A 19,153-nucleotide genomic window follows, 5' to 3' on the forward strand; every position below is an offset into this window, starting at 1 on the left:
TTTAGATAGAAAACCCACTAATACCAAGTTTTACTTAAAAGCAATAATTATAACAGAATAACGAATTCATTAAAAACTAGTTTGAAACATAACAGTGTTTTTTGGTTTTTGTTTTTTTACCCTTTTACAGACTGAAAAAAAAGCCTTATGTGGCCATAAGGTTTGTTTCAAGGTGGTTGAGTATGCAGTGTGTGATTCATTTGTAGTGCAATGCTGGGATTAAATATGTTGAGATTAAGAGTGGTTTAGATTGGGCATGGTGGCGCATGCTTGTAATCCCAGATCTTGGGAGGCTGTACGTCCAATCTAGTAGTGAGACCATGAACACCCTGTAGACCCTTCCCTAAAATAATAATAAAAAAAGAGTAGTTGATTGCTGGTCAGCCCACTGATTGGATTAACAGCACCCTAATCCCAGCAGACTGGATACAATATTAGAGACAGAAAAAGGCTAGTCTCAATCCCCTTTCTTGTTGCTTTTTCTGTCTTCCATTGCCATGAACTACTGTCTACTATCTGTCATCTTGCCTGAAGACAGCTGACTACTGACTAAAACTGTTGCACACTGTGAGCTAGAGAAACCTTTCCTCATTTAATTTTGAGTGTCGAGCATTTTGCATCAGCAATGAAAGGAAAGTAGAAAAGACAAAAACACTCCCAAATTTAAGTGATTTTCTTTACTCAGAGATAACAGAACACAAAACTATAGCTCAGGCTCCAAAATCCACGTTTTTTCAATTACACATTAACTTACCAAACCTGCCTGTAACAAAACACCATAAACTGAGTGGATTGTAGTAACAGAATAACTGTAGGTTCATTCTCTCCAAACTTTGGAGAAGAACTGAAGCTGGAGTCAGCAGGTAGAGATGACTGCACAGCGTGCTCTTGTTGGTGGCTTGAGGTGAGGGGTTGTTTCCTGCGTATTGGTAACTTCTAGCGACTCCCTGCAGCACTCAGTTTCTCACCATTCAGCTGCGTCACCCAAGTTTGCTTTCCTTTTCACACGACCATCTTCCCTGTGCACAGTTTTGTATCTCTTCAGGATACAGGCATGCACTTCTGATAAGGCCACCAGCCATCAGCCCACCTTGGTTTAGAAAGACATAAGAATTAGCTAGATCTACAAGACCTTACTTTCAAATGAACTCATATTCTGAAATAAGCATGAATTTGAAAGGAATGCTTTTCTCACCATTATCTCTTTCCCTCTGGCTTCATAAATTCACTCGAACACCACTTGCAAAATATGCTCATCCTATCCCAAAATCCCTCAAATTTTTTAGTGTGAACATAAAGTTCAATATCTGGCAAATTATCAGGTCAACAATTTCAAACTCACCCAAATTTTACAAAACAAGTATGAGCGATATTAGATTAGATATGGTTTAATCTATCTGGAGATAAAATTTGTCTCTACCTGTGGATGTGTAAAGCTGCAAAGAAAAAATCTCTTCTTGCAAAATAATATGGTGATACAAAGATTGGAGACTATTTCCAAACCTAGAGGAAGAAAATGGGGGCGGGGAAGGAAGTGTTCACCATTCACCAATAATTTTAAAACCCAGCAGAGGAAATTATATTAGACTTAAAGTTCTAACAAAAGCCCTCTGTGGCACTGTGCATGGGTCCATTGAAGCTGTTGAACCTTGGGGAATAAGCCCGAGGCCCTTCCATGTGGACCATTGCCAATCAGTGGCAACCTCATATGCAGGACACCGTATTCCTCTTTGTATGTCCCAGAAGTCTGCTGACTTTCTTAGCTTTTTCTGTCTGTGCTCCCTCAAGTCTAAAGAGGCATTTTCTTCTGCTGTTATAACATTTCCAAGGCATCTACTGGTTTTGTGTGAATGTCATTAGGCATGAGGTTGGCAGAGCTCCTATCCGGATGATCCTTTCTCTGCTCCTGACTTCTATGAGATTGTGAATCGGGTTCATAAGTCACATACATAAGGCCATCAGAGAAGTGCTATCCACCCTTATCTTTGATGATTTTTAGAGCACGCATTAGTGCTTTTTACAATATGAATTTGATAAAAATGTTCTGAATTATCAAGTTCCTTTGTCCCCATAATAGTTTCTTCTTCAATTTACCTCTTTCCTCTCATGGTTTCCTACAAGCAAAAAGAATAGACCATACAATAATTTCCTTTTTATGTCTGAGAGTCTCCAGTAAATGTCTCTAGGTTCATCAGTTCCAGTTCCAACTTTGCATGAATAGTTAGACACACATTGGCCAATTTTCCTGCCTCGTTGTAACAAAGATTGACTGCTTTGACCAGTTTCCAATAACACATTTTGCATTTTTCATATCTTCATAATACCTCTCCAGAAGCAATTTTAATGAGTATATTTCTATCAAAATTCCATGAACATTTATTTTATGTGTATATTTCAAGGTAGCATAATTTTTTTTCAGCAATGTTTTTCACACTCATGTCAGCTTCTGTTCAAATTTTTTTAAATTTATTTTAAAGAGCAAAAATAATAACAAAAACAAAGAAACAGTAGCATATAACAATACATTTGGAGCAGAATTTCAAAGCAAATTAACCGTGATTTTTATATTATGTATTTTTATTATCAAACCTGTTGTTCAGATTACCAGATATAGGTATGTACACAAGACTGGTCAAATAATTAAACCTTAACTCTTCTCTATTAGAATTTTTAGTATCCATGTTCATAATAATTATTTCTTCCTAGAAATTTAAGATTTTTCTATCAAGTGTTTCAAAATCACTTCGACCTCCTTCCAGTGTCCACATCCAAGGCCACCTTCACATATGCAGGTAGCCATAACAACTGTACTCACTTTACTGTTATTTATTTACTGTGAAGTTATATTAGTTTCACAGATCTGCTGTGACTGTATGACAGAATGAATTGCCAAAATAATAATGCAAATGTATTATTTTACAATTCTGGTGGTAAGAATAAAATATCATAGTATTGTTAGGTCCATATTCTCTTGGAAGACTCTAGGAAGGGAAATTTCCCTGACTCCTTCTAGCTTCTAGCAGTTGTCAATAATTCTAAATTTCATTTTATTGTACTTGCTTCACCCCACAATTTTTGTCTCTGTCTTCATCTATCATATTCCCTCTCTGGGCACCTTTTCACAGTTTTTCTATAAGGACCCCAATTACTGGATTTAGAATTACATTTAGTATTGTCCCCAGTGCACTTTGACCTCACCTTGTTTATCTAATTATATTTGCAAAGATCATTTTTCCAAGTAAGATCTTATTATGATCCTTTAATGGACATGATGTTTTCCCCTCATATTTAGGAGGCTATGCAACCCACTATACAGAAGAGGTAGGCAAGAAAATTAGAAGACAAAAATGAGAAAGGAGAAATAAATACAATTACTTATGATATGATCATAATTTAGAAAACCCAAAGCACAACAAAAAGACTTTTAACCAATAAATTAAGACATATTGGAATGTTTATAATAAATTCATAAATGATATAAGGTACACTGACAGGTATCTATATATAGTTACAGAAGTGTTGAAAAATAATTAAGTGACTTTTTCACTTTTAAAAGTATGTAAAAGAAGTAAATATTTAAGATTGTAATTGACAAAAAAGTACAAGACTCAAAATGAAATTTCCAAACATTGTTGAAAGAAACAAAATAAGAACTAAAGAAGATGTGGGTGAATGGGAGGGTTTAAAATTTAGAGGTAAAATTTAATTTTCTTGAAGATTCAGCATAATCTCCATCAAAATCCCACCTAGGTTTGATTCATTTTATTTGAAAAATTGGTAATAATTTTCAAAAATATACAAGACCTAGAATAGTCAAAGAATGATTTTGTGTGTGTGTGTGTGTGTCTGGGGGTGCTGGCTCAGGCTGCCTTAAGGGCTGGTCTAGTAATGCAGGTGGAGGTGGGGATCTAACCACAGTATTCTGCGCCTGACTGCATTTGCATGAGCAGGCGCTTAAACAACTGAGCTAACCAGCAGGCTCCCTAGAATAGTCAAAGAAATGAAGAAAAGGAAGAGGAATTTTAGAGACCATCATTTTCTGACTTAAAAATTTATGAAAATCACAGAGGAAGCAATATATTTTGCTAGTATACAAGGATAAATCTATACTTCTTTTTTTCTCATTTTTACTCATTCTGCTGCAATCACAGGGGTATGTGTATCTCATCAATAGTCATATTGATGCACATTTACATCAGATTGTATATTTCAGCTACATATTAAAATATATAAAGAAAAAGGTATCAATGGAGGAGTCAAAAGTTCACACATAACCCTTTGGACTTATGGTTATTGTTTATTAACAAGAGTTAATAACTCTTTGATGATAAAATATATTTTTCAAGAAATGTTGCATCAACGAAGAACCATATGAAAAAATAAATGAATTCCCAATTGTACCATACACAAAAAGGAATACACAATGATTCTAATAACTAAGTGTTTCAACTCATACTATAAAACTCTATAAAGAAAATATAGGTGTAAATCTTTGTACCAGGTGTCAGGTAATGCTTTAAATATGGCACCATAAGGGTCAGGGAAAATAGATAAAATTAATTGAATTTCATAATGTAATATATTGGGGCTACAAACCATTCCACCAAGAAACTGGAAACCCATTTCACCAAATGGGAGAAAAGTATTTAAGATCTACATAATAATGCATTACTACCATGAATATACCAAGAACTTCACAATTCAATAATATGTGGAGAGATTTACCCCTTTAAAAATGTGAGCAAAATATATTTATATAAATTTCTCCAAAACTATGTGAAACAAGTAAGCATGAGAACTTAATATTGTTTGTGAAAAGGTAACACTGAATCAAACCAGCAATACTAAATCTTCCTCACAACTAATAGAATGACTCTAATAAAAAGGGCAGGCAGCAAAAAGTATGGATTAGTATGTGGACAAATTGAAAGCCACAAACACTAATGTTTGAAATGTAAGATTTTTCAGCTGCTAGGAAAGACAATTCAGCAATCCTTCAAATGTTGACGTTGAGCTACTTTATGCGCACACTTTCCATACCTAAGCTTACATGCAAGAGAAATCACAGCTTGTGCCTACACCAGTGTTTGTGCATGAATATTTATACAGGCCTATTTATAACAGTAAAAAGCATAGAAATGACGCAATCATTTATCAGCTGATAAAGGAGTAAAATGTTGTGTGAGGGTGTTGGTAGAACACATGCCTACAGTCCTGTGTTCAATCCCTAGCATAACGACAAAATTAAGCTAGAGGATAGTTCTACACGACATAATGTCTTTTGCCAATACAGTGGCCTGGGCACTACTAACATATCATGACTGAATGAACCTTGAAAGCACGCTCTGAAAGAAAGCAGCCACACAGTAGTACATCCTGCCTGCCTCCACTCACATGGGGGGTCCGAAAGTGACACTGCTAGAGAAAATCAAACTGGAGTCATGGTTTCCTAGCATGAGGACAGGGTTTCCTCTAGAAGGGATGGTGTGGAATGAAAGCTGTTTGGGACAATGATTTCGTCATTTTGACTTTGTGAAGAGCAATCTTGTATGTTTTATTTTTTATTTTATTTTATTTATTTTTGGCACCAGGGACCAAGCTCAGGCCTTTGCATTTGCCAGGCAGGCACTTAGGCCCTGAGCTGTATTCCTGGCCCTGTGTATTTTAAATAGATAAATTTCGTGAAATTTATCTCAGTTAAGCAGTTCAAAATGATCTGAACAAGGAAACATTAATCATGCAGAATTGGATAAAAGTTTTTAAACTGAAGATCATACTTACCATATTGAGAAAACTTATAGCACCTCTTTTGATTTATTTAAACCTTGCAGTCTAAATTGCCCTCGGAATATTTGCTTTTGGTGTCTTTGTTCTGTACTATTATTTAATTTTTCTAATCAGTTTATCTGCTAAGCACGTGCTATTTCTTTTGACTTGGCCCAATTTGCAAATTTCCCACACTATTTACACCATTCTAGAGAAGAGTCAGGCTGCTAATTAAATTGGATCTCATACACGTCTCACGACACCTACCCAGACACCCCAGCAAGGTGGCTTTATATTTATCAATTCTTTTTGTTCTCAGTCTTTGATCAATTTGCTCTCTGGAATATTTCTATGAAAGTGACTTCGTTTTTAGAAAACAGGAGCATATGAAAGTCCTCTATTGATTAGTACATAAAAAGATAAATAGACACCGTTTGAACTTTTTAGAATGAATTCCTACCCTGTCTCTATCTATTCCAATTATATTAAGTCCACTGCATTTAGCGGATAATTTGAATTTTAACATTAATATTTTACAAGTCTGGGGTTGGATGAAATCTTAATTGCAGCCGACGTGATACTCAGGCCCATAATTTTGGGTGTTTTGTGTGAAAGGTTACTATTGTAACTCATCATTCCTCATTTTTTTTTTTTTCTCAAATTGGAGAGAATGACTGCTCCATGCCTCACAGGGAGCAGCTCCCAAGCCACACTCCACCCGCTCCTGGATTGTCTCCAGCAGATTAGACAACTGGGATGGTAGCAAGAGTAGATCTGGATGAATTAGCACTCCAGTCTCCGAACATACAATGCCACGGGGTCGGCAGTGTGTGTAAGCAGACACAAGCAAATCAAGACTGTGTGAAAGATCAGCTTTGAAACAGAGTGCAGGGCTCTGGACAAAGCAGCATTAGGTGCGAACACTGCATGGCCTCCCGATTCACCTGAACAAAGGCGCTCCTTCTCTCTACATGCAAACAAGTCGAAAACAGAAAGAGAAGGATCCAAAGGCTAAAACACTGTTTATCTTTGCTCCAATTTCACCAATCAAAAATGACAGGTTTCCTTGTGAAGTGCAGAAATCAGGGATGAGGGAGAAAGATTGGAGGTGTCTTCTCACACACTTCCCTTTTCAGAGTTAAAACAGATGCTCCAGAATTCCACTCACTTCAGTGGAAACACAATGCAGGTTAATCAAGAGATTGGTCTCGCCTTCCCCATCGCGGAGCAGTCTATTGGACAGAAACTGACCAACATTTGCTCAGTGGCCTCTGTCTCACTCCAGTGCCCTAAAAGTCTAATCAGGTATAAAGTTACAGACCAGCCCCTGGAGAAGCTCTGCTAGTTAGAGCCCCTCAACACTGTAACCCTAAAAGCTACTTGTTCTTTGGAAACTTTAGGATTTTCCTTCTTATTTTATTTCACTATATTGATTCTTTGGACTTTTTCTTTCACTTTAGTTTTATTTTCCTTTTCCTTAACACTGTTTCAGCTTCTTATATTCTACCCTGGGGATGCATACCAGTCAACTGTCACCTTACCTACAGATCTTGAGAACTACAGACCAGATCCAAGGCCAGAGATTCTATTTATCCAAGATAGGATAGAAAGTGTGTTTTACCTACATGGGAACTGAAGTTAATTGAATATCATCTGTCACTCACCAAATCACAGACATCAGACTGTGCCTACCTTACCTTAACAATGACCTTATGAGATGAGGCTTTCTTCTCAACAACATAAATTACGATACATTGTATTCACTGCTTTTCATATATTGGTCATGTTGTATTTGCCGTACATGCTAGCACATTTCATATTGACACTAAATCTATGACATAAGTGCTATTTTAAATTTTGCTTTGGTTATGAGAAAAATGAGGCACAAAAATATTAAGAATTCAAATTTATAGTTAGAAAATGGCAAGTTAGAGCTCAAACTTGCTCCAGTCTAGAAAGTCAAGATGATAGTCATAGAAAGATTTGTCCAATTGCAAGTTGACAGGTTCCAGAATTCAAACCCAGTACTATTGTTTAGCTAGGGAACTTTTATATTATACTTTAACTTATAATAAATAAGGACAATGAAAAATAAAATAGTCACATCATGCATTTTCCTTATTAATATGCATATCTGTATCACAGGCAAAACTAGTCTGGAATAAATGTAAAGATTTCATCATATACTTAGTATTCATTAATCCACTCAATTACTCAATGATTCCATAAATAATCTCTAAAAGCACCCAATAATTCTAACATTAAAAATGCTCAAACATTTGGCATTTGAAACTTGGAAATCTCTTAATACCTTTTGCTAATGACTTAGAATTCTTAACTTAGATAGCTAAAGGCTAATAGTGGGATGTTTGGTTTGGTTGGGTTGTGCTCAGGCTTGAGCCCAGGGTCTTCACGCTGAGCTATTTTATTTTAGGGCAAGCCCTTGCCAAGTCTGTGCACTGCCTAGGCTATCATGCTTGGACTTGTACTCCTCCTGATGTATGAGGACTACAGATGTGCGGCTCACAGTTCCCACTTAAAAGTGGGATATGTTTAACATATTAAGCTACAACACAGAAGTCAGAACATCTAATCAGAAGGCAGTGCATGTCACTGGCTGACGGAGACCCAAGTGGGGGATTTTCTTGACTGTTATAAGGCTGTGAACTATGAATTTAACCTCTTGATTTCATGGAAGTTAATGGGATGTTTCCTTTTAAACTCTCCTGTATAAATGTGCAGGTTGCCTGGCTACATGTTCCCAGAAAGTGCACCTTAAGACTAATGAAGGCTCAGCAGTCACATCTCCAGGTTCTATTTGACTCTTAAAATGGATAATGTTGTTTTCCCAGAAGAAATGAAGACATCCGATCACAGTGATGTATGTGCACCCATATTATAGTAGCAAAATTTGTCATGGCTAAATGTTGGAAACACTCCAAATGTCCATCTACTGAGGAATGGATAAAAAAGGTGAGGTATTTTATACAATGGAGTATTACTTAGCGATAAAGAAAGATAATCTCAAGGCTTTTCTAGGTAAATAGATGCAACACACTCATAAGTGAAAGAAATCAGACCCATATGTGTAAAAATTGTATTGTTTCCTTAGTATAGCAAACTGAAAGAGTAAATAAAATCTGAAAGGTACCATAGATAGTATGAAAGGGAAAGAAACTGCTCAAAGAAGCAAAGAACAACTGGGATGGGGGAGAAGAGAAAAGAAAAAAGAGAATAAAAAGATAACGTATGCAAACACAAGATAACTAAGATGATTATACTACTACTATTAGTTCACTGAAAGGAACAGTTAACATTTATATTGTTTGATCAATCACACATGTCTATACCTGGTAATCTAGCAACTACTTTGAAGATAACAATATACACTGTAATAACCATTGTCAATTCCCTATCAACTTATTTTAAATTCTGTATCATTCTTATTGCTTTTTGTCTCTTTAAAAAAATCATGAAGTTTACTTTCCTCAAATAGTCACTCTACTTTAACACCCAAGCTCCACATGGAATAGACTTATTTTGTGTCTCTCGTTTGGACCACCCACACTGCTTTCTGTGCCCAAAAATCGAGATCAGAAAAGTGACATTTCTTCATCGCACTTTCTGTTTACTGCCAGTGCCAACTCAGTAATGGACACAACTCTTTTTAAATCAGGGCATAGAGTAAAATTCTCCATTCGGTTATTCTGTCCGGTTTCCTAGGTTTTAATGGTAGCAGAAGTGATTAAAATAATTTGACATTTCATCATTCCCCTTCTTATTCATACTATTAATCTTAAGACTACTAGGTAATTCTTGATCATTTACAGGACATTCCATATACCATCTTGATTATGATAATCCACCACTCAGAATTCACTAGTTCTTTCCAAGTGATTAGAATCTGGGGTACTTTGGGAAACCTCAAGAAGTAGCACCTGGATGTATTTCTTCAAGAACTGGTGAAAATCATTTTGCTCCATTTTGAAATCATTCTCATCTTTAATCACACGTCCAGTACTATACTTCAGTACATTCTCTGGTCAATATGCTTCCTGATAAATAGACATTTTCTGTCTTTTTTTTTTTTTTTATGGAACCAGGGATTGAACTCAGGCCCTTGCACTTGCCAGGCAAGTGCTTATTCTACTAAACTATTTCTCTGGCCCCGACATTTTCTGTCTTTATGAAAGGTTTCTTTGGGTATCAAATACATCTTTATTTTTATGTATACTCCACCTCAGTTATGGTGCGGCCTAATATCAGCTACACTTAAAAAGATATTCATTAGTTTAATTGTACCTAAATGTTTAGCTGTGTATATGAAATGCTTAATACCATGGAAAGAAAATATATTTCCTTCCTACCATCTACTTTAATCAGTGGAGTATTAGGGAAATAAGAATAGAAATGTGATACTAAATGGCTTATAATTAAGATTGAAAAAATAATAGAAACACTTATATGGGGCTCCTAGCATCACATAGACAGAAAATATTAAAGTAATGAATTTTAAAAGTATAAACTGTGGTAACCTATAAAATATGAGTTAGGCTGGCCAGAAAGCTCAGTGGACTAAAATGCCTGCTTAGACAGGCCCAGGGACCAGGGTTCAATCCCCAGTATTTGAACCCCAGTGTGCCCTGCCAGCCCCACCCTGGGGTGTACTAAGATGAGGATTGAGACTGGGCCTGGTGGCATGAGCCTGTAATCCCAGCACTTAGGAGGCTGAAAAGAGGAGGTTCAACGAGTCTGAGCTGTGTAGTGAGACCAGATAGACCTTGTACTAAATACATTAAAAGTAATAGTAAAGATAAAAATAATAAAATATGAGATATAAAATGGAAGGGAGATGAAGAGAAGAAGGGAGTAGGGAGAGATAGTGACAATAACAGAACTAAGACATGTTGTATAAGTGCACCAACCACCCATAGTGAATGTGTGGCTTATGTCACCACAAACTCATGCCAAGAAAAGATGAGCAAGATAAGCAAATGCAAGCGGGATGCAAGAGCAGAATAAATTAATTGGCAGTCTATTTCAACCAAGGTATGGAAAACAACACTTACTTGAATGTTCAATTTGGCAAGAAAGTCTACCCCTTTCAATAATTCTAGTCTGAAACTATTCTGTAGTTAATAATATTGACTTATTTAGATAGTGGATTCATCATATAAGAAAAATTAGGGCTGGCCAGCTAACTCAGTGGTCTAATGCACCTGCTTAGGCAAGTTGAGACACTGCAGTTCGATCCTCAACATCACATTCCATGCCAGCCCCACACCGAGGGTGGGCTGAGCCAGCCACAAAAAAAGTACTTCCAGGTATGTACCAATCATATTTAGAGGCCAGAGTGATAGCTCAGCAAAATAAATGCTTGCCTAGCAAGTACAAGGTCCTGAATTCAATCCTCAGTACTGAAAAGAAAGAAAGTGAAAAATTTTGTGATATTTTACCTTATACATCTGATTTATTTCACTTAAACCCGAACAAATAAAAAGGTAAAAATGATTATTAATCCAGTTCCTTTGCTTTCACAAAATGCCAATTATGTCTTTAGGAACTATGTCTTCTTACCCTCGCCCCTCTGCACTGCCTTATTTAGAATCAGCTTGGGACATGTTTTCAGTCAATAACCATTACATCTGCAGGAGTAGTAAAATATATGACATCCAGTTGCTGACATCAATTGGCTAGAACAGAGTGAAATCCAACCCAGATATACGTGAATTATCTTTGCGATGAACTCTATAAGATGTGGAAAGTAACGATTTCTTGGACTTCTAGGTCAGGGACAAATCCACGTCCACCAAAGTGGACAACTGTCCTCCAGAAATGGATACAGAATGCACAAAACATACAAAGTGAAACAAAGTTGGTAAATATACAACCTTAAAAACCAAAGAGTAAACTAATCTTGTACTTTTCTCCAGGCTTTGTGAATGCCCTTTATTCTTTTAGGGACTGTAATGTATCTCACATGTATAGTTCCTATGTTCATTGTTTCTGTAATTATTCTGCTACATGAAAGTCTTAATCTACCAACTTTTCCTGGAACTCTCTTACTTTTCTTTCAGTTCTCTTTTTGTCACAGTTGAATTAAAGGATCAGTAATATAAGATGGAAACATTTATTTTTCCCCCACATTATCTTGAATCTCTTCAGTATTATTTTTATCTGAAGTTGTCATACTGTTTTGTTAAAACTTTAACCCTGGTCTGGGCTCCATCTTCACAGTAGTGGTGGCTAACTCAGCCATTCAGTTGTCACCATGCAACTCTTTGTCCACGCCCAGACCCTACATACCCTTGAAGTGACCGGCCAGGAGACGGTCACCCAGATCAAGGCTCAGGTGCATCATTGGAGGGCATCACACCAGAAGATCAAGTCATTCTCCTGCCAGGCCAGCTGTTGGAGGATAAAGCCACCTTAAGCCAGTGTGGAGTGGAAGCCCTGGCCACTCTGGAAGTAGCTGGTCGCATGCTTGAAAGTAAGCTCCACAGTTCCCTAACTCAGGCTGGAAACGTGAAGGGTTCAGACCCCCAAGATGGCCAAACAGGAAAAGAAGAAGAAGATGTGTGGGATCAAGTGCAAGATGCAGTACAACCAGTGCTTCATCAACATGGTGCCCACATTTGGCAAGAAAAAGGGCCCAATGCCAACTCTTAAATGCTATGTAGCCCTGGCTCTCTATAATAAAGCTACTTTGCCCGGTCAAAAAAAAAAAAGAAAGAAAGAAAGAAAGAAAGAAAGAAAGAAAGAAAGAAAGAAAAAACTTCAATGCCAGGGAAATCTAATATCCTAGATAGTCTATTTCTATAAATATATGGCAAAAACTCACATTCATATTGTCTAAGCTTACTTTAACATAGAGATATCTGGCCTCCTGTGAACTTTAAGGATGATACTTCCCTGAATCCCTTCCCCTTCCAACCCACACATAATAATTTAATTCTTTCTATCGACTCAAATTTCCAGTCTTCATCTTCCTATTCTTCAAGCTTATCCTCTCAACAAGCTGAAAAATGAATTATCAAAGACTTTCAAAAACTTCTGCCTCTATCTTATATATCTTTGTAACTGTCCCATTCACCATCAATGAAATTTCAGTGATTCTATGTAAAATTCAGGAATAATTTCTGTAAAAATATATCCCACATATTCAAAACACATCACAGCTTAAATTTATACAAATATATCTAAATTTATGTCACCAGCTAAACTTTACCCCTGAGTCCTAAACTCATATTTCTATTTCCCCTACTGAGTATACCTACTTCTGTACCATAAAAGCTGTTTCCTCCTACTCCTATCTCTCTTATAGTCCATAGAGCATCAACATGTCACCGTGCTCTATTGCCATCCCTCTGCTTGGCACTGCCGTTTTTCCCCATGGTACTGCAATATCTTCTTGCCTAGCCTCTATATTTACATTCTTTCCCTCTCAGCAGCTTCAAAAGTGAAGGGTCCCACCTGTAATGCCAGCACTCAGGGGGCTGAGACAGGAGAATCACCAGGAATTCAAGGCCAGTCTGCACTGTAGAGAGAGACCCTATTGCAAAAGCAACAACATGGTGTTGCTTTTAAAAATGTAAATTAGATCACAGCATTATTTGACTTAATCCTCTAATGGTTCTTTACTATAAAGTTCAGTGTCTTTCTATTATCTACAGTCCTTGTCACTTTTGCCTGGTCTTGTCACTTTGGCTTTGTTTCCCACTCTTGTCCCCTCAGATACTCAGGCCCTGCCACATAAGCCCTGTTTCTCTTTCTTTTTCACAATGAACATGCATGTACTTCATGTTATTATAAATTTTCTTTAGTCTCCGACCGGAGAATTTTCTTCCTAGATATCTGTCTGTATCATTCCTCAATTTCTACAGTGTGAAGAGCCATTTTATATATTTTGGGGAGAAAAACACTTCATAATTAAATTGTAATTTGGGCTTATCTGAGGCCCAGTACCTTGCCATGCAGGTTAGTCATTTTGTTTGAAAAAATAACTTTAACTGCCTCCAGGCATGGTTAAGGCCTCAATGGCCCTGTGATGCTGTGACACCCCAGGACAAGATTACCTAGGCTGAAGACATCCCTGTTCCTTGAGAACTGAGTAGTAAAGAAAGAAAATGTTTCATCTCAGGGAAAAGACAAACTTCTTATTAACCTGCCAACTCTCCCCACCATTCCCATCAATGAAAAGATCTTCATTAGCTTTAGACCATCACTGCACTTCACTATGTCCCTCATTGTAAATGTGATCAATAAATACCAAGGATCGGGCTACCTCGTAACATCCTAGATCCCTGTTGCATCACCATTTTGTCTCTTGTTCTTTCTTTTTGCTGTGTGCATCCTGCAGGAGATTGGGATCCCCTGCAGAGGTCCTCAATACTACCAGTCTATGGTCAAATCTCAGTCTGAAAGATTACTTTTTGGCTTTGCTTCCTGTGCAAATGTTTCTGAGTTAACAATAGCCTTATCAATGATCATGGTTTCATTCACAGTATGCTAATTTTAGCACTTTTTGCATTTTAATTCAATGTTCCACATCCCAGGAACACACTTATTTATAAATGAACCAGGACAGTTTGTGACTTTAATAACAATCTCACATCCACTACTTCTCTTTCTTTGCTACATTTTTCCATAAGATATATTACTATTTTACTTACAAAATATTTAATATATTTCCTTTCTGTCTTTTCATTGTAATTTCTATAAATTTAGGGGTTTTATTACTTTGTGTTTTTACATTATTTTCTTTCCTGCAACCTAGACTAATGCTTGTTGTATTAAATCATTAAATATCATCTTTAGAGAAAATAGCAATAAGATAGAAAATATTTGCCATCATTCTCACTTCTTGGTTCAGTTGAATTAATTGAGTTCCTCTTTTCAATGGAAGAAACTAGACTTCTATGAATTCCCTTTGTTTTGTAAAAAATTCTACACATTTTCTTATATGTGTATTACAGATTTCAAATTTTTCCAGATTAAATATATTTTCATTCTATTTGATTAATCTCTGGTCCCTTTCCCATGGTATGATGTTTCATTATACAGTGAAAAACCAGTAGATCACAAAGAAGCATGTAGACAAGCTTTTAAAAAACACACAGTAGAAAGAAAATAAAATCATTACAGACTGAATTGTGCCTCTCCCAAACTAATGTCCAGAAATTCTTGTCTCCATACTTCAGAACTGAGGTATTTGGAAACCAATTTTAGGAATAAATAATTGGAGGAAAGCAGGCTGAGCTACAAAAATGTTAAAATGAAGGGGAAAAATTCAGTCTCAGGTTTCCAGCTCATACCGAACAAGACTAAGAGACTAAGATATAGAAGAACTTGGAAGTTATACAATTGGAATCTCTGACATGGTGGCAACTGAAGTAAAGAAATAAGCCCATCAGGCTACAGAAGAAATCAAATCAGAAATAATCTCTCAGGTAAACAAAACAAAATAACAGCAATCATGAAAAAATTGCTCAATGTACCTAAAGAAGACATAGATATAAAAAATAGAGGAAAACAGAAAAATGATGGAAACACTGAATGACCAATACAAGTAATAATTAGAATGCATGAAACAGATTAAAACATATATTTAGGAAATAAAGTACTCCTTTGAAAGCTGGAAAAACTACTTGAATGAAACTGAAGATAAACTTTCAGGCCTTGAAGACAGAGTTGGAGGTAATGATCACAGAAGGAAAGATCTTTTCAAAATAACAAGGAAAAAGAAAACAATAATTCATGAGCTGAAAGATGATGCCAAGGAAAACACTATGAGATTGGTAGGTATCCACAAAACAGCAGGAGTTGAGATAAATACATAAAAAGACTATTTGCATAAGTAGTAGCAGAGAATTTCCCAAGCATGGGGAAATAATCTGACATAAATAAGTGAGGCATATAGAATTCCAATTAGACATAATTGATATATATCTACACACAGAAACATAATCAATACCGGAAATTTAGCAAAAGAACAGAATATTAAATGTGTTCACACAGGCTCAGCAGTGATGATAGGGGTCGGGGCCAAGCCTGGGACAGCAATGCTTCCAGGATGACTGGGGGTTGGGGTAGCCTCCCTAAGGCTCCCACTGTCTAGGGTTTAGTGTGGCTTGCACAATGCTGGTGGGGGAGGGAAAAGCCAAAGCTCAGCAAGGCTCCATTAATGGAAGAGTGAGGCAAGGCAAGGCTCACAATTGCAAGTGGGGACTTTAACACCCGCTGTCACAAAAAAGATTGATGAATTAGGCAAAAACTCAGCAAAGAAATAACAGAGCCAAAACCAAACTTGTCAAGAAATGGACTTAGGAGCACTTTATAGAGTGTTTCACCCCAAAGCATCAGAATACACATTCTTCTCAGCTACACATGGGATCATCTCCAAAACAGACCATACATTTGAACGTAAAACATGGTTAAATAAATGCAAAGGAACTGAAATTGTCTCATTCATATTGTCTGATCATACTGAAGTGAACCTGGGAATTAATGACAAAAGAAACTATAAAAACTTGATAAACACATGAAAGTGAAATGACACCCCCCTCAGCAAACAAGGTATCACTGTTGAAATTAAAGAAAAAATTAACCCATACCTACAATCCAAAGAAAATGCATGTACGAATTATCAGAATATGGGGTATGCAATAAGAGCTGTCTCAAATGGAAAATTTATTGTGTAAATTCTTACATCAGCAGAAACAGAAGGAGCCCAAATAAACAATGTTAGGGCTGGGGAGATAGCTCAGTGGGGTAAGCACCTGTCTGACAAGCACAAGGACCCAAATTTGATCCCCAGTACTACGTGCATGCTAGCCCCAGAGGCTGAGGCATAATGGTACACACGTGTAATGCCAGTGTGTGGGAGGCTGAGACAGGAATAACACTACCGGCCTGAACTGCATAGCAAGACCCTGCAATTAATTAATTAATTAATCAAAGAATGGCATGCTGCACCTTAAACTCCTAGAAAAAGAAGAGAAAATTAAGCACAAAGCACAAAGAAGGCAGGAAAATGTATGAATAAAAAAAGAAAGAAATGCAATGGAAATGAAGAAAAAGCACAAAGAGTTAATGGATCAAAGAGTTGGTTCTTTGAAAGAATAAATAAAATTGAAAACACTTAGCCAATCTTATAAAAAAAAATTCCAATTCATGCAATGAGGAATGAAAAGTGTGAAGCCACTACTCATGATAAGGAAATTTAGAAGATCATCAATATTTCTTTGCAAAATTTACTGCTGCTGTAGAGAAAATGCAGAAGAAATGGACAGATTCCTAGATATATATGAATTACCAAAGCTGAATCAAAAAGATATTACAATACTGAATAATGTAGTATCAGACAATGAAATTAAAAATGTAATTAAAAACCTACCAACAAAGTAAAGCTCAGGTCCTGATGGATTCACAGCTGAATTCTACATGACATTTAGAGAAGCCATACAGTCAAATCTTCACAGGGGCTGGCCAGATAGCTCAGCTGACTAAAGTGCCTGCTTAGGCAGATGCAGGGATGGGGGTTCCATCCCCCAGTGCCATGCTGGCCCTTCTCCCAGGGCACACTGAGACTGCCTACGCATGGTGGAGCACACCTGTAGTCCCAATGCTTGGGACGCTGAAAACAAGAGGATGATTACAAGTCTGATCTGTGTAGTGAGACCCTGTAGACCCTGTACTAAATACATAAAAAAATCACATTGTATATATTTTCCTTCATTTGCTCAGCAAATATTTTCTGAGAATCTATATAGTGGAGTAACAGAATACAAAGTTAATACTCAAAAATCAATAGCATTTCTGCTCACAATGAGTACATGGAAAGAGAAATTTAGAAAACATGGCTTTACACAGTAACATCCAGAAAACTGAAATATTTAGAAATCAATCTCACAAAGGAAGTAAAAGTTATAGTACTCTGAAAAAAGAGATCTAAGATGATTTCAGAAAAAAGAAACATATCCCTTGCTCCTGGATAGGAAGAACGAACATTGTGAAACTGGACATAGTCACAAATTATACTGATTCAATGTAATCCTGAGTATAATACCATTAGAATCCATAACAGGTCTAGAGAAAATTCCTAAAATTCAACTGGAATGAGAAGAGACCCAGAATATTGAAAGCAATACTGGGCAACAAAGGACAGGCAGGAAGCATCACAAGCCCTGACCTGAAATTATACTATGAACTTTCTGTGATAAAATCAGAACGGCACTCAAATAAAAACAAACCTGAAGATCAGTGGAACAGAAGAGAAGCTACAGACACAACTACAAATGCACTCAGCCACCTTACCTAAGGCAAAGGGGCCAAAAATGTTCACTGAAAGAAACATAGCCACGGGGCTGGTGAGATGGCTCAGTGGTCTAAAGCACCTACTTAGAACAAGCTTAGCAAAGCACAGGGACCGCAGTTCAATCCCCCAGCACCACATGCCAGCCAGCCCCGCCACCTGGTGGGCTGAGCTGGCCACACACACACACACACACACACACACACACACACACACACACAAATAAATAAATAATTTTTTTTAAAAAAGAAAAAGAACCATAGCCTCTTTAATAAATGGTACTGGAAAAATTGGCTAAACTTAGACCCATGTCTATCACCATGCACCAAACTAAATTCAAAATGGATTAGAGACTTTCATATTAAGACAGAAACACTGAGTCTACTGGAAGAGAAAGTAAGTGGATTTGTTTGTTTGTTTGTTTGTTTGTTTGTTTGTTTTGTGGAACAGGGGATTGAACTCAGGCCCTTGCGCTTGCCAGGGAAGCACTTATTCCACTGAGCCATCTCCCCGGCCCCTGGATTGTTATCTTTAAGACATAGGTTTAGGTAGAGAATTCATGAATTAAAACCAAACTGCCTATGAAATACTTCAAAGAATCAACAAATGAGATCTCATCTTTTTTAAAAGTTTCTGCATATTAAGAGAAATCACCAACAGAGTGAAATATCAATCCACAAATTGGAAAATAAAATATAGCAGCTGTCCCTTTGACAAAGCAATTCTACCTAGAACATATGAAGAATTAAAAAAAATCAGGCCACCAACATTGAAAGACCAATCCAAAAATGGGCATGTGAGATCAGTTTACATTTTTCATTTGAAGAAATACAAATGATAAATAAATATGTGAGAAAATGTTCAACATCTTTGGTCATGCAACTGTTGCAAGTTAAAACAGAGATTCCATCTCACCCACAAGGAATGGCTATCATTAAGAAGTCAACTAGCAACAAATGCTGGAAGGGTGGAGGGGGAAAAGCAACCCTTCTCCACTGTTGGTGGGAGTGTAGACTGGAACAACCACTATGGAAGCAAGTGTAAAGAATAAATCCTTAATAAAATGGGATTAGA

The 19,153-nt window shown here is 36.9% G+C and overlaps 1 pseudogene; it reads left to right on the top strand.

Moving 5' to 3' along the window:
* Window positions 1-12,031: 12,031 nt before the first annotated feature.
* Window positions 12,032-19,153, top strand: part of LOC101562967 — a 10,260-nt pseudogene continuing 3,138 nt past the window's right edge.

This window comes from Octodon degus, unplaced genomic scaffold (genome assembly GCF_000260255.1).
Source record: "Octodon degus isolate 3935 unplaced genomic scaffold, OctDeg1.0 scaffold00209, whole genome shotgun sequence".
In the NCBI taxonomy this organism is placed as follows: domain Eukaryota; kingdom Metazoa; phylum Chordata; class Mammalia; order Rodentia; family Octodontidae; genus Octodon; species Octodon degus.